Source organism: Rhinoraja longicauda, chromosome 14 (genome assembly GCF_053455715.1).
Source record: "Rhinoraja longicauda isolate Sanriku21f chromosome 14, sRhiLon1.1, whole genome shotgun sequence".
Taxonomy (NCBI): domain Eukaryota; kingdom Metazoa; phylum Chordata; class Chondrichthyes; order Rajiformes; family Arhynchobatidae; genus Rhinoraja; species Rhinoraja longicauda.
In genome coordinates this window covers 24,738,757-24,751,691 of record NC_135966.1, presented here as the reverse complement: position 1 = coordinate 24,751,691, position 12,935 = coordinate 24,738,757, and the positions used below count along the sequence as shown (strand labels likewise).

Below are 12,935 nucleotides of genomic sequence, written 5' to 3'. Positions count from 1 at the left end.
CTTTGGGATGTAGTAGGAAACCCACGTGGTCACGGGAAAACAGGCAAACCCCACACAAACAGCAAGCATTCAAGGTCTGGATCAAACACAGGTCCCTGGCGCTGTGAGGCAGCCGCTCCACCGCTCCACCGCTCCGCTACTGTGCTGGCTGATTTTACTTCGCCATTCAACATTATGACGGGCTGTGTATGAAGGAATTGCAGATGCTGGTTTAAACCAACGATAGACACAAAATGCTGGAGTAACTCAGCGGGAAAGGTAGCATCTCTGAAGAGAAGGAATGGGTGACACTTCGGGTCGAGACCCTTCTTCAGACATGATGACAGGGCTCCATGGTATAAATGGTGAGCAGGATGCTTCACTAAGGACAGTGAAACCAGGGATCACATACCCAGAATAAAGGACATTGTGGCAAAGTCAGGATTGATTTCTTCGTTCTGAGAGCGGTGAATCGTTGCTCTGTCCAGAAGGGTCAATCGTTGATGTGGGCAGTGCAGGCAGAAGATGAGCCATGATGGACAATAGACAATAGGTGCAGGAGGCCCTTCGAGCCAGCACCACCATTCAATGTTATCATGGCTGATCATTCTCAATCAGTACCCCGATACTGCCTTCTCCCCATACCCCCTGACTCCGCTATCCTTAAAAGCTCTATCTTGCTCTCTCTTGAATACATTCAGAGAATTGACCTCCACTGCCTTCTGAGGCAGAGAATTGATTTGAGTAGTGAATGGCGGGGCAGATTTGGAAGGGCCAGACGACCTCTGGCTCCTTGTTTTTCTGAAATAATGACGCTGGTCCAGAGCTCGGACCTCTTCGCCCTCGGGTTCCCTGCATCCGCAGTCCTTTCTTTCGTCTCCTGTCGTCCTGCTCTTGTCAGCGCTCTCGGCTCCGGGGGCAGCCGCCGCCTGGGTGACGAGCGCTGCCTGCCGCTGGGACGCGGGGCGCGCGCCCCCTTCTCTCCGCATCCTCCCGTGCGCGGGTTAGGTGGCGGGCGGAGACCCCGGCAAAACTCGCATCACCACCAGCCCCCACCCACATGCACGTGTCCGTTCAGTTGGGCTCGCGCGCTGTAAGCTCCGTCCGCTCCGGGGGCCGCCGCTGCCGCCTGGGTCACGTGCGCTGAGACGAGCGCGCCCCCCTCCCCCGTGCCGGAGCGTCCTCGCATCCTCGCATCACCATCCCCCACCACGCGCCCCCTCATGCACGTGTCCGTTCAGTTTGGCTCGCGCGCTGTCAACAGCACTTCCGGGTGAAGCTCCTCACCGAAGCTGCAGCGCCGGCGGCGTGCGGGGACTGACTGACGGCGGCGGTGGTGACAGCAGCAGCAGCAGCAGCAAGCAGCAAGCAGTAAGCAGTAGCAGCAGCAGCAGTAACAACTAACCGGTGAGTCAACGTCCCTGTTGCAGTACGGGTTACATTCCCCGTCGTGAAGAGCGGGCGGGTGACGCCGGGATAGGATGGATGGATTTCCCCGTGGAGCTCTAAACGAGCTGAGCCGGGGCGAAGTCGAAGCGGCAGCGGCAGGGGCAGCCCACACCGCGGGGATCCCGCTCCCTCTCATCCCCGTCAGCGTTGGAGGGTGATCCGGGGTCGCTAGCAGCAGCTTGTATTCTCATTCACAGTGCATTCATCTTAGCAAGAGAGGCTGTCTCGGTAACCACCGTGAGAGCTGAGCCCCCAGTAAATCACAGGAGCCGGCCGGCCTCCCCGTTGTAAGGGTCTCCCGCTCACTTGTAGTTGATTGTTCACTTGCAATTGCCGCAGAATATATGCCTCTCGTGTGTGTGTGTGTGTGTGTGTGTGTGTGTGTGTGTGTGTGTGTGTGTGTGTTTTACAGTAAAGATTAAACCGATGGTTTCGGTCCTTTTTTTTCCTTTGCAGTTAGATTTTTCCCACAATAACCGGTTTTGATTGGGTGCATTGTCGCAGAAACCGCACAGGCAATTTAACTTTGTATTGTCGATTTGAAATCGCGTGCACGTTGCTTACGTGTCGCAGAAATTTTTGCTGACTACATATTTTAGCCCATTGGAGCTCCAACCACGATATAATAATGCACAGGCTTCAGCGTTTCTGATGCAACGATTTCTTGAATTGCATCAAATTTGGAGAAAATGAAGCCCGGAAGTTCGTAATCTATCGGGAAAGCATTTTACATGAAAATGAAATGAATCCAGCAAACTGTGTTTCCAATAATTGGTTTAATTTTGTTGACTTTATTTCCAGAGTTTACCTCCGGTCGTACAGATTGTATTCTAAATGTATTTTTGTTTATAGTTGAAGATAAAAAGGGTTTCCGAACACCCTGTAGGTATATATTGTACGCTGTCGAGTAAATTACTGACTATTCGTATTTGTCTCATCCATGGTCAATGCCATATTAAACATTAACAAGTAACTCGTATTATCTTAGCTTGCGTTGTTCCACATGTTTATTATTAAATTGTGTTTGTTTACAAACTAAAACCGGGTTACTCCAGTACTTTGTGTTCTGGAGTCTCCGGGATTTGGACCCTCAGGACATGAAGGCTGTGGCTGAATGCAACAGTTGTAATCTACCAACAGTCCTTAGATTCTGGAGGGATCCGGAAAGATTAGCAAATTGTAATGTAACATTACTATAAGAACGTCAGAGAACAGAACAATTAGCCTGACATCTCTCTTTGGGAAAGTGCTGAGATCCATTATTTAGGTGGAGACCCTTTTTCAGACTGGAAATGGGAGGAGTTGAAGGAGAAGTTGATACGGGTGAGGACCAACTCCGCTGCAGAGGAGAGTGTTAGTAGAGGGAAATTGGCTGGTTGAAATAGTCTGAAGAAGGGTCTCGACCCAAAACGTCACCCATTCCTTCTCTCCAGAGATGCTGCCTTTCTCGCTGAGGTACTCCAGCATTTTGTGTCTATCTTTACTTCGGTTAAGTGTGGGGGTGAGAATTTGCAGATGGAATATGATGTGGGAAAATCCACATTCCACATTCCTTCCACTTTGGAAGGAAGAATGACAAAAAAATGAAGATCGTAAAGTGTTCTACATGAATGCAATTAGGAAACCTAGTGCATGAAGCACAGTGCTGGCATGCAGGTACAGCAAGTAATAAGGAAGACTAATTAAATCATGGCAAAGTGAACAGTACAGTAGATTGTTTTGGTCTGCTTTTTAAAATGTAATATACTTTATTGGAAGCAGTGCAGAGAAGTTTCACTTGGTTGATTATTGGGATGATAGAGTTATATGGTTAGCAGTTGAGCAGGGTGGGACTATATACATTGACGTATACAAGGTTGAGAGGTGCTCTTACTGAAACAAGTAAGATGGATACAGAGAGAATACCTAGAAGTAAAGTAGATTGAACCATAGGACATAGTTTCAGGATAAGGCATCATCCATTTAAGTTTGGTTTTATTTTTGTCACGTGTACTGAGATACGGTGCAAAGCTTTGTTTTGCATGCTATCCAATCAAGTCGGATAATATAAAACATAAGTACAATCAAGCCAAACTCGAGTGCAATGCGTAAACCAACGGGAAAGATACAGTGCACCAGTTCCAGAGATAAAGTCCAATGTTCGCAATGTGATGGTGGTAATTAGACAGTACCCTAGCGCTAATGGAAGGACAAATGTAGAGGAATCTCTTCTCTAAAGATATTGACATTTTGGAATTTTCTACGCCAGAACTATGGAGGCGGAATAATTAAATATTCAAGGTGAAGGATGACAGACATTTGAACTTCAAGGGACTGAAGAAGTATTGGCAGAAAGGAAATGTTGAGGCCAGGTTGGATTATCTGTGATATTATTGAATGGTGGAATAGGCTCATTGAGCCAATTGACCTCTTGTTTCTTATGTTCTTGGACTATTTGTAACCAATTCAATATTGTTTTGGTGGTTGAATAGAAAATACCAATGGCTGTAAAGTGAAAAATTATTGGTCAAGAAGTAGTCTGAATGAAGTAAGTTTGTGTTAAGAGGAATGGACTATAATGTTTACATCTAGAATAAACTATTTTTACAAAGGGATGGCCAGCACCCCTCTCTCCACTGCTGTCCCAGTAATTATGAAACATAAATTATGCACGTGTGCTCATTGAATTTAATAAATACAGGTTAAAAAGCCCATAAAAAGCAGGTGACAAATTCCCACACACTACCTTGAGATTCAAGAACACAGGGCATGGAAATACTTTTATCCCATTATTCATGTTCTATCCAGTCTCTCTACAGATCTCTTCATGATATCCTCCAGTATTGAGGAAAATTCATTATTTTAGGAAAGTTAATTACCTCGTTAAGTAATTTGATATAGAGGGAAACTTACCCAGTTTCCTTTTGAAAACCACAATTATATCTCATTGTTCTAATGTTGTCGGCATTGCATTCTAAGTCATAAAGACTCAGAGCGTAAAGATTTGTTCCTTTGGTTCTTTTGCTATTTATCATATCCTGTAATATTTGGGTGCTTGGCTCTTCCATTGATTTTTCTTTTGGTTTATTTTGTATAAATTTTAAAAAATGAACACTTTTAACAAATTTCCGCTCAGTCATTTCAGTTCTAAAGTGGACAATTTCACATGACTGAAGTTATTAATTCCTGGTACTAGTTAATCTTTTCTGCGCCCATGGAACTTTCACATTCTTTCAATAGTGTGGTTCCTTGAGCTGGGTATATAGGCCAATAATTTCCTGGTGGCAGTGAGCTACCTGCATTTGCCACTTGCCTACCCACCAACTGTGCTATTAACTCTTATAGAAAGAAGCTCCTTGATGAAGTCGGATCCAGCGTGCCTCCAATCATCTTTATAAACATCTACAGATGCACCATAGAAAGCATATTGTCAGGATGTATCACAGTTTGGTTTGGGAACAGCTCGGCCCAAGACTGCAAGAAATTGCCAAGAGTTGTGGATACAGCCCACTCTATCATGCAGACCAGATTCCCCACCAATGACTCCATCTACACTTCATGCTGCCGCAGGAAAGCAGTCACCATTGTCAAAGACATTTCCCCATCTTCATAAGTTCATAGGTCACAGGAGCAGAATTAGGCCACTCAGCCCATCGAGTTCTATCTATCATGGCTGTTCTATCTTTCCCACCCAACCCAATTCTCTTGCCTTCTCGTCGTAACCTTTGACACCCTTACTAATCAAGAACCTGTCGAGCTCTGCTTTAAATAACCAATGCCTTGGCCTACACAGCCGTCTGGCAATGAATTCCACAGGTCCATCACCCCGTGCCTAACGAAAGTCCTCTTCATCTCCTTTCTAAAGGTACACCCTTTTATTTTGAGGCTGTGCCCTCTGGTCCTAGACTTTGCCACTAGTGGAAACATCCACTCTCTCCACGCCTTTTACTGTTCTGTAAGTTTGAATGAGGTCCCCCCCTCATCCTTCTAAACTCCAGCGATTACAGGCCCAGAGCCATCACACGCTCATCATACATGAACCCAATCATGTCTGAGATTTTTTTTCGGAAGAAAAAATCTCGTTCAACACCACGTTCTCACGGGCAAATTAGTTATGTTTACTAAACTTGTAGAGTTTTGCATCAGTGTATTTTATGTGTTAATGCTGTCAATGTCAAAACTGAAGAAGTAAAGTCTAGAAAGGATGGAATAAACATTGGTTTTATTGCTAATGTTGCAAAAGAGGATGCAGCATTTGTTTACCATTTATCCCAAACTGCATTGAAACAGAAATCACCTGTGAAATCTTTAAGCGTTTTATTGCTACAGGCTGTCAGCTGCTCTACTAACATTATTATCTCTGTTTTCCAGCACTGAGTTCCACACTTATTTATCTTGCATCTGGTTGATTTTCATGGTCTTCTTTTCAATTACAAATTTTTCAATCTCCAGAAGTTAATATTTCTGTTGCTATGGGTTTTTTTTAAAAACTCAGCACATTGCTGGATTATTGCAGTTTTTCATACAAAAACATCCAGGCTAGTGAGGAGGGGTTTGTAAAATATAGCAAAAAAAATAAGCCCTTCATCCCAGAATGTGTAAGGGGTTTCTGCGCCGAGCTTTCGCCCGACCTAAGGTCCCCGTGCCTTGCTCTGATCCCTTGACCAGGCCGTGCACACTGGTTCCCCGAGAGTGGTTCGACCCACTCACCCCCTATGGTTCTAGACACTGGACTTAGATGCAGGAGCTTTTATAGTGCAGAAAAATTCCACCAGACCAGATTTGAAAACCAGGGTTTAAATGAAAAGGCTTTTATTTAGCGCTTGGGACTATTGTCCATGAATATTTATACATTGCTATATGACATATCTATTAAACACATATTGAATCACATGAATACCTTTGACTTATGAATCACAAAACGCACAGTTCTACAAGACATATACACGAATACCTTTTTCGCTGAATTCTTAAACACACAGTTCTACAAGACATATACACGAATACCTTTTTCGATGAATTCTTAAACACACAGTTCTACAAGACATATACACGACTGTAAGATGGGGAACGTACGACACATCGCAACATTGACCAACACATATTTCTTTACACACCCAACGTTTATTCAAACCACCCTCCCCTCTACACTAAACTATGTCCAGGATATGCAAGATCGGGGTGCAAGCTCACCATGGGGCTATTACTGGGGTTACTGGCTGTTCGTTTTTCAGTATTTCTCCTCGAGTTGCGTGCCTGTTCCTCTCTCTTGCATCCGTTCTTCTTGCCTGTCGTTTCTTCCTCCTGCATTCGTTTGACTTCCTTCTTGCGTCCGTTTCTTGGAACCCGGTTTTCTCCGCGCTTCTTGACTTGAGTTTTTTAAACCCAAAAGTAGTGGCCAGTTATACTATTTCTGACCCGTCCTATCTCCCGCCAGATCTTGGAATCTCTTTGTTCAAAAAGTTATGTATGAGTTCTTTTCTGATCTGCGCTTATGTCCGGGGATACCGGGGATGGCCAGACGGTGTTAATTGGTATTTCGTTGCGAGGTGATGGGTTTAACTGGTTTCCCATCACCTACCAGGTAGTTTTCTATGGGCTATTGTGCCCCCTTAATGAGATGAACTGTTTAGGTCGGCTTGGGGCATTGTGAGTATGCTGATGTCAGCGCCCCAGTGTCTGGACTTCGACCTGGTTTCGTAAGCTTCTGCATGGCCAATACCCATCCATTGTTCTGGCCGTGGCTTTGCAGAAACCTAAAGACTGGGTTGTAAGGTTTTTACTTTTTGTGGCTGGTCATGAGGTCCTGCGGCCATTTTAGGACCCACGGATTGTGACATCCTTTGGTAATCTGACCGCAGCCTTTCTCCGCTATCAGCCCCAGTCTCCCGTTTAAAATGTACAAACTGCAGCTCTTTGGTTTGGTGTTGCTTTCCAAATGAGGGAAAACTTCTCAAATCTTACAGTCCCTCCTGTTGATTTGCATAACCCCAGCTTATCGAATCAATTAAATAATGTGGTTGAGCAATGTTTTCCCGATTCTCCATATCCAGACCCCTGAGGTTTTAACTAAACTAGTGTTTCATTGCGAACGTACAGTCCCCATCTTTTAGGCTGACCTTTACTGCCCGTGTCCCGGGCAAAACTATATTACAAGTATGTACATTTTCATGTCAGACATATACACCTACACCTCATCCCAGGCCGATGCCTCCGCCATCCTCCTACTGGTGTCAGCTTTAATATAGGACATGAAAACAACACAACAGCAAAACGATACATTTTGTACATTCCTTCACAATCACTCTTGGTACAAATTCGAAGAGGAAAATACAAAAACACAGTTTATACAAATTCGAAGAGGACAATATAAAAACACAGTCTACTCGGTGCGGAGGGGGCACGTCCTCCTAGCAGCTTGCGGCTGGGTCCTGCTCGCCCACCCGCACGTAACGGTCTCTCCATTCCCCTTGATGTACTCGGTTATTGAGGTGCTGCCCTCTTTTACATTTTACACATAATAAATATAATACTATCCCTGCTTGTATCACAACTAATGCGTGTGACGCTATCCTAACCCAAGACGGGACCTCGATATTGGTGAACAGGTCCCACCATGGTGGGATCACGATGTCTAATATTTCGGACCCTATCTCTACGGTCTTTTGCTCCAGGGTGTAAAAGTGTCTTTGCGACACGGCGACTGCCTTTAACAGGGTTGTGAGATGTTCGGGGAGAGGGGGAATGGCATACCCGAAATGCGCTACAAATCGCTGCAGGTCGGTGAAGTTTTCCTGTACAGTTAGGTGAACCGTGGAGGGTTCAGGAATGGGGACAATTCGCTGCTGTGCCACTTGAACCTCTGCCCTGGGTTTAAAACAGAAGCTGCTGTCTCTTACCGGACACGAACCGTGCTGTCCGTGTCGATATTACTGCGCTGCAGTGGTAACACAATAGGTACCACCCCCTATGTATGCCACCTGTGGGGGCACATGGCTCTGTGCCATTGCCTCCGTGGTACAATTCATAGGCTTCGCGCCAGCAGTCCTGAACCCGCATTGCTGTTCCGAAAAGGCATTCAAGTGCTGAGGACACAATATGATATGTGCTCCCTGGCTCCGACACCCCGAGAGGTCAGTACCCGTCATCGACTGCTCCCAGCGGATGACGTGCGATGGGACCGCTGCATAGCGAATATGGGCTCCCCCCTGAATGACTCCAATGTTCTCCACCCTGTACACTGGTGCGGGCCTTGTCGTCTTGCCCAACACTGGCATCCGCACCACTATTCCCATGACTGTGTGGTTTGACTGGCCACAATCTACGGGAACAGGGTATGCCTCCGACGCTAACCTGAGCTGGCACGGGGTGAGCGCATTCTGAAAGGGTAGCAGCGCCTGTAGGTGTTTGTTACTGATCCAGGACGGGACCAATCCTCCCTTTAGGTCCTCGAGGTTGCTGCGGCCCTCGCCCAGCAACCATGCCCCGTACAGTATGCACACCTCATTTTGCGCTGCCTGATCGGACGCGTTCCGATCTTCCCTAATCAGTGCGTTCACCGTGCCGGCATGCCTTTCCAGCTCGGCAATTATCTCGCGCAGGTGTAGTGTCATTGCCTGGTCCTCATGCAGCTCGGACCCGACGACCTTGTTCTCATCCGTGAGGATGCCTTTTAACTGTGCCTTTAACCTGTTAATCTGGGTCTGCAGCTCCATGGTATCTAGAGCGTTGACCACAGATGTCCCGGTGTTAAAGCCTGTAAATACATCATTTACTACACCCCTCCTATGCCTCCCCGTCTGACCCCAGTCCTCCGGCTCTTGGCTACACAAGCTCTCCTTGTCCACACTGGCAAGGTCGAACTCGTAAAATTGCCGGAACATGTTGGTCAGTAGCACCTGGTACAGTCTTTCAGTTTCCCTGGGGCACCACCCCGGTAACCGCACCTCGGTGAGGTTTAAGATCGCCGAGGCTACCGCGTAGTGCACCCCCTGGTACAATACCTGGTCAGTCGGTATCAGTACCAGGCCATTCCCGGGCCCCTTAGTGGTTTTTGGGCACTCACCCTCCTGTGCTACTGCCAGTGGAACTGTGGGAGGTGTTATGCGTGGTCGTGTGATGAGTTCAGTGGCGTTTACCGGGATCGGGGAAAGGGGGACCCCACAAGCCCGCGAGCTAACATCCCACCTCATCCCCTTACCGTCATCCTGCCACTGTCTCTGGAAAAGTATGCTGTTGCCCGTGGGGCAGCGATACCTCAAACCCCACATACACATATAAATCCCCTCATCCGGTTCCCACCATTTGTCCCAACACACACTCAACTGTTCTTTAGTCCCAGAAATAGTCCTGTGAGTGTCGTTGTCAAGTCTCTCCCACTCAACAGTGGAGTTGGCCATTGTCCTGCTCGTTTTCCTCAGCCACCACCGCCTGCTCGCGGGGACCTTCCCCGTGCATACCAGGCAGATCCTTTTGCCAACGGTGGCGCTGATCTTTTGGGCGATGATCTTGACTCTCGGGCACAATAATGAAGTGTCCCGATAAGCAAAACCTGGGGAGCTGGAATACTCTGAAGAGTTCGATCCCAGCCACCCCGGCCACCGGCCTTCATGGAAGTGAACTGCGGTCTCCTCCGCTTCTCTCCTTCCAGTCCCATCGGTCGCGATGGGAGCCGTGTCCCCGGAGCAGCCGTAGACGATGATGTCCTTGGTGCGGCCCCGATAGGCCCACCCACATCCGATCGCCGTGGCAACGATCCACCATACGAGTGCCTCCTTCCACTCCAGAAAACAGATAAAGAAGAATGGTATAGCCAGCCTCTTGGGGAGCGCTTGGCTTTGTTAACGCCTCTGCGGGCGGGTCTCTTGACCCCCAGCCTGCACCCCACACCCACACATCCTGGACGCATCAACTTTATTTACAACTAAACTATCCCCACAAAACTTATCTAAAATACTTAAACTTATCTAAAATACTTATCCTTATCTATATACCTATCCTTATCTATATTACCTAAAATATAATACAGCGCCGCCTTCCCAGGGCGGCTCAGCTAATCCCTGTCAGGGCTGCAGCGGGTCGTCTCCTGCGGCTGCACCACGCTGTCTCCCACCTTTGATCCTCCGCAGCCTGTCGCTGCCTGGCGGGGGCTAGGCCCCCTCCGAGACGTAAGCTCCCTCCTCCTTACTTGGCTCCCGTACCTCGGGGCGTGATTGACCTCTGGCCAAAACTTTCTACGTTGGGGTTTCCTGCTGGACCTACGGAGGATCACCTTAGACACTGCCCCCTGGACAGCCTGGCTGAGGACCGGTTCCTGCCGTGCCGCAGCTCGGGTACCCCCCGCAGCTGCCGACCCTGGCCCCGCCTCATCCAGCTCTGCCCCCTTGGTGCTGGGTATACCGGCGGCATCCGGCCTCACTCTGCCTGTATCTACAGGTGGTGAGCCTTCGCTCGCTACCCCCGCCTTCCTGGTGCTTGAGTCGGGGACGTTACTGTCATCCCCCTCCGACTCCTCTTCCTCCGTAATGGGATCCAGCCCCTGGTCGAGCTGATCAGGCTCTTCCTCATCCGAATCCCACCCAAAACGCGAGACTCTCCATTCCTGGAGAATGTCCTCCCCCCTCACGCAGGCAACGTTACCTGTCTGCGTGGCCTGCCTCATTCTTGGCTCTGAGTCCCCACTCACAGGGCTGGCCCCTGTGGTTGACCCCTGTGCCCCCGGCCTGTACAATTTACATTGATTGACATGGAACCACTTAATCCGCCGGGGCATCTTCACGGCGTAGACCATGGGGCTGGCTTTATCTACAATGCTGTAGGGCCCCGTGTAGAGTGGTTCGAAACTACCTACCCTAGCGTAGTTCCGAACCATTACTAGTTCTCCTACCTCCCACTCCTGCAGCTTGTGCGGCTCCAGCAACAGCTTGTTACCCAGGTGCTGCCTTCCCATGTTCCCAGCCGCCTGCCCGTGGACCTGCTTTAGATGCTCGAAGAGGTTCTGGACAAACCTGTCCCTCTTAACCTCTTCGAGCTGACCCTCCGTGAGCACCGGGGCCAGAACATGGGTGGGAGTGCGCATAACCCTGCCAGTCATCAGCTCGTACGGGGAATATCCCGTGCTTTTTGACTGGCTGGCCCTGATCCCCATGAGGACTAGGGGCAGGACCTCCGCCCATTTTTGGGGCGAGCCCGTAGCCTCCTTCCTCAGCCTTTCTTTCAGGGTCCTGTTCATGCGCTCCACAATCCCTGATGACTGGGGATTGTGGGCTACTTGCCACTTCCCCTCAATGCCCAGGAGCATGAGGGTGTTCTGCATTACCTGCCCGGTGAAATGACTCCCTTGGTCGGACTCCACGAAACGAGGGAGCCCCCACCGTGTGAACACCTCCCGGACCAGGATCTTAGCAGTACCCAGTGCCGTAGCTGCCTTGCAGGGGAAAGCCTCCACCCACTTTGTGAACACGTCAATGAGGACGAGGCAGTACTTATAGCCTCCTTGGGTGGTGGGCAAGGGCCCGATGTAGTCGATCTGGATCGACTGCCATGGTCCCTCCACCCTCCTGACGTGTCCCATGGGCGATTTCCTTTTCTGGGGGTCTGGGTTATTGGCAGCACAGACGAGGCAGCTGGCACAGAGCTCACGGACCTCGTCCCTAAGCCCCGGCCACCATCCCGCCTGCTCTACCCGCTGCCACGTAACCTCCGGTCCGGGGTGCCCTGCCCCTGGACCCTCATGTGCCAGCTGGAGGAACTCCCTCCTGTGCTGCTGTGGCACAACCCACTGTTCGGCATGGACGAGCATGCCTTCTTTTACGGAGAGGGTCGCCTTACCGTAGAGACCCCCTACCTGCTCGCACTCGCTAACTGCGCTGAGGACGGCTTTTAAAACAGGATCCTGAGCTTGGACGGTCCTCAGGTCCAGAGGCAATGTGACCTTTGGGGTCCCGACGTTACCCTCGTTACCCTGGATCGCTGCTATCTGCCTGTGCCCATAGGGGTCCCAAAAAATGCCACTGTGGGCGCCCTCCTTAGGCCAGGGCGTCCGCCTGATTGTTGCCCTCCCATGGGGGCTCTGTAGCGGAATGAGCCTTCACCTTATGGATAAAAACCTCCCCTTTCTCCCCTACTGCGGCCAAAATCTGCTCTAGCAGGGGTTTAACGGTTAAAGGCCTCCCGTCTGAGGAAGTGTATCCGCGACGGGACCAGATGGCCAGGTACTCCGTACACGAATTGCAGGTGAACATACTGTCCGAGCAGATCGTGTACGGGGTTGGGAACCTCTCTGGGTGGGTGATAACGTACGCCATTGCGGACAGCTCGGCCTGCAGCGCGCTCATGAGACTGGGGAGCTTAATTGCCAAGGCAATGCCTGCCTTGGGGTCATAAACTCCACATCCCGTGAGTCGTTCGCCAGCTGACACCGTACTGGAGCCGTCCACATAGATCTCCCGGCTTGTGGGATGGATCCCAGCCCGTAGACCTATGTCGACGTCCCAGACCCCCTCCACGGAACACCGATGGGCCGTTCC

General features: G+C 49.6%; 1 protein-coding gene across 1 annotated transcript in view; it reads left to right on the top strand.

The window, feature by feature from the left end:
- The first annotated feature begins 1,160 nt into the window (after positions 1-1,160).
- Positions 1,161-12,935, top strand: part of LOC144600142 (sideroflexin-1) — a 63,687-nt gene continuing 51,912 nt past the window's right edge. Inside the window, exon 1 of the mRNA XM_078411593.1 lies at positions 1,161-1,386. The gene's annotated coding sequence lies outside the window, so the exon portion shown is untranslated. The remainder of the gene's footprint in view (positions 1,387-12,935) is intronic.